This window comes from Notolepis coatsorum (assembly GCF_963971535.1).
Source record: "Notolepis coatsorum genome assembly, chromosome: 12".
NCBI lineage: Eukaryota > Metazoa > Chordata > Actinopteri > Aulopiformes > Paralepididae > Notolepis > Notolepis coatsorum.
Window position 1 is genome coordinate 87,295,438 of NC_140176.1, and position 3,923 is coordinate 87,299,360.

The 3,923-nt window shown below is 47.1% G+C and overlaps 1 long non-coding RNA gene across 1 annotated transcript in view; it reads right to left on the reverse strand.

The window, feature by feature from the left end:
* LOC311238437 overlaps positions 1 to 845 on the reverse strand; it is a 7,667-nt gene extending 6,822 nt beyond the window's left edge. The window contains exon 1 of the long non-coding RNA XR_014620360.1: positions 740 to 845. This is a non-coding gene — a long non-coding RNA (uncharacterized lncRNA). The remainder of the gene's footprint in view (positions 1 to 739) is intronic.
* Positions 846 to 3,923: the final 3,078 nt, after the last annotated feature.

The window sequence follows — 3,923 nt, forward strand, 5'->3', positions numbered from 1 at the left end:
AAAAGGCAGAATGAACATCACTGCCGCCCTGCTGGATTAAATTCTGAATTGCAGGTAGGCCTGAATAAGTATTTACTGTGCAAAATAACCAAAACCAGATAAATAATATCTGTTTTTTTATGAAGCACAGATCATGTTAATTAAGTATTCTGAGTCTGAGCAGACAGAAAACCATCTTACCCTCAGCAAGGGATTACTTTGTGCTGAAGACCCACAATGCAACACAACAACTGCAAGCTAAAATGCCTCACATACAAAACGAAATAAAATAGAGCCATGGCTGTGTCCCAAGTTTAACACAATTGAACTATAATAAAGTATTTGTTAACACTAGTTACAACAATGCTTATGTAACTATTAAAAACGTACATTTTAATCACGAAACAAAATGGCAGAATAACGTTAGCTAGCATGATAGCTAGCTAACGTTAGTAGCTATAATAATATGCATCACTATTTGCTCAAACAAGCTCCAAACTATTTGCCACGGCACAGAGATAACATTTAGTCAAACGATAACAGCCCGGTGATGGTATCTGAACGGAATCATACTATTCCCATAAGAACTCACTTACCAGTTAAGTACCATCTAGCATGTTAGCTAATAATGCTAACAAGCTTCGTTCTAGCCTACTAGTTGCCACCACGGTAATAATTCACAAAGTAGCATGTAGTCAAACGATGACAGCAAGATTATGGTATGTGAATGGCATAATACATAATATTGTCAATGACTTACCAAGGAGTTTGGCTCAGACTATTTGTCAAGCAGTCAGTGAAGACACCATCCATCGCGCCAAAGTGTTTGAATACCTCAAGTCCCGTGAGATCTTCTAGGTCTCGCGAGTTGCTTAGGACTATACCCTCTCGAAGGGGAGGGGAGGGGGAGGAGGGGAGGGGGAATCTACTAAATTGATTCAACGACAGTTTTTCAAATGTTGAAATGGTATCTGTAATTAAATATTGAATCAACATAGCTTTTTCAACCTCAACCAAAAATAACCAATCTGACTGTACATTGGAGGTGGTTGGGTGGGTGGGGGGGTTGGGTAGGAGGGGTGGGTGGGGGACACTGTACAACTGTACATAAATATTACAGTGACAGTCCAGTTGAGTTAATGGATGGAGGGGGGGGGGGGGGGGCGTTGACTTGCAACGGATGGACTATAGTGCAGCAATGCAAGTTCAATTCACAGTTATTACTACAGACCGGTGGCACTCACCTCTGTGGTCATGAAATGTTTCGAGAGGCTGGTCAAGGACCACATTTGTGCCTCCCTCCCCAGTGATATGGACCCTATGCAATTTGCATACAGGACAAACAGGTCCACTGACGACGCGGTCTCCCAGGTACTGCACAGCACCCTCTCTCACCTTGACCGTCAGAAGGGGGGCTATGTGAGACTGTTGTTCATACAGCTCAGCGTTCAACACCATAGTCCCCATCACCAGACTGGTGGACAAGCTGATCGAGCTGGGTCCGAGCTCCGCCCTGAGCGCCTGGGTACTGGACTTTCTGAGTGAAAGACCCCAGGCGGTCAGGGTGGGGGGTCAGACCTCCAACACCATCACCCAATTCAATTTCATCAATTTCATCTCTGTGCGTCAGAGTTAATTTTTTTACAGAGCGCTAGCTGCTCCCTACTTCCAGTCCTTGTGCTAAACTATAGGCTATAGTTGCTTGCTTCCAGCCCTTGTGCTAAGCTATAGCTAGCTGGTCCCTATACTGCTTCCAGCCCTTGTGCTAAGCTATATAGCTAGCTGCTCCCTACTGCTTCCAGCCCTTGTGCTAAGCTATAGGCTAGCTGGTCCCTATACTGCTTCCAGCCCTTGTGCTAAGCTATAGCTAGCTGCTCCCTACTGCTTCCAGCCCTTGTGCTAAGCTATAGGCTAGCTGGTCCCTATACTGCTTCCAGCCCTTGTGCTAAGCTATAGCTAGCTGGTCCCTATACTGCTTCCAGCCCTTGTGCTAAGCTATAGCTAGCTGCTCCCTACTGCTTCCAGCCCTTGTGCTAAGCTATATGCTAGCTGGTCCCTATACTGCTTCCAGCCCTTGTGCTAAGCTATAGCTAGCTGCTCCCTACTGCTTCCAGCCCTTGTGCTAAGCAGGCTAGCTGGTCCCTATACTGCTTCCAGCCCTTGTGCTAAGCTATAGCTAGCTGCTCCCTACTGCTTCCAGCCCTTGTGCTAAGCTATAGCTAGCTGCTCCCTACTGCTTCCAGCCCTTGTGCTAAGCTATAGCTAGCTGGTCCCTATACTGCTTCCAGCCCTTGTGCTAAGCTATAGCTAGCTGCTCCCTACTGCTTCCAGCCCTTGTGCTAAGCTATAGGCTAGCTGGTCCCTATACTGCTTCCAGCCCTTGTGCTAAGCTATAGCTAGCTGCTCCCTACTGCTTCCAGCCCTTATGCTAAGCTATAGGCTAGCTGGTCCCTATACTGCTTCCAGCCCTTGTGCTAAGCTATAGCTAGCTGCTCCCTACTGCTTCCAGCCCTTGTGCTAAGCTATAGCTAGCTGGTCCCTATACTGCTTCCAGCCCTTGTGCTAAGCTATAGCTAGCTGCTCCCTACTGCTTCCAGCCCTTATGCTAAGCTATAGGCTAGCTGGTCCCTATACTGCTTCCAGCCCTTGTGCTAAGCTATAGCTAGCTGCTCCCTACTGCTTCCAGCCCTTGTGCTAAGCTATAGGCTAGCTGGTCCCTATACTGCTTCCAGCCCTTGTGCTAAGCTATAGCTAGCTGGTCCCTATACTGCTTCCAGCCCTTGTGCTAAGCTATAGCTAGCTGCTCCCTACTGCTTCCAGCCCTTATGCTAAGCTATATGCTAGCTGGTCCCTATACTGCTTCCAGCCCTTGTGCTAAGCTATAGCTAGCTGCTCCCTACTGCTTCCAGCCCTTGTGCTAAGCAGGCTAGCTGGTCCCTATACTGCTTCCAGCCCTTGTGCTAAGCTATATAGCTAGCTGCTCCCTACTGCTTCCAGCCCTTGTGCTAAGCTATATATCTAGCTGCTCCCTGACACATGCCTCCTCTATTTGAACGACCACATCAAACAAGAGGTGGACGCGGGCAAATACTGCGGCATGGTCATGCTGGACCTACAAAAGGCCTTCGATACTGTCAATCACTCCATTCTGATTGACAAGCTAAAAGCAATTGATTTTGATAGCTTATCAGTGAGCTGGATGCAATCCTACCTGGAGGGGAGAGAACAGATGGTAGAGGTAAACGGTATACTCTATCCCCCCCCCTCACAGTGAGCTGTGGTGTTCCACAAGGAAGCATACTAGGACCGCTACTCTTCCTAATTTATGCAAATGACATGTCGTCAGCCTGTGACTGCAACTTGTTCCTGTTTGCGGACGACTCAGCCATGCTGGTCTCTGACAAGAACAAGTTGCAGGTTGAAAAAACCCTCAGCTCGGAACTATATAGGCAAAATCTGCATATGGCTCGCTGATAACAAACTATCATTACACATGGGCAAAACAGAGTCCATTCTCTTCGGTTCAAATAACAAACTCAGCAAGACCGACGGCTTCTCAGTTGCAGTGCATGGGTGACAATATTGTCACAAGGAAAGATGAAATTACCTACCTGGGTTCCATCCTAGAGGCAAATCTTTCCTGTGACAAAATGGCATCCAATGTAATAAAAAAAGTCAACCAACGAACTAGATTCTTGTACCGGATCTCCTCTCAAGAAACAAGAATACCCTGAAGACTCTGGCAGGAGCCCTCATTCAATATACTACGACTATGCGTGCACCTCATGGTACCAAAGCACCTCATAGGCGCTTAAATCTAAATTACAAACATCACAAAACAAACTGGTCAGACTACTACTTGACCTTACCCCCAGAACCCACCTCACCCCTGCCCACTTTGACAACCTAGGATGGCTTAGAGTAGACGACAGAGTACAGCAACT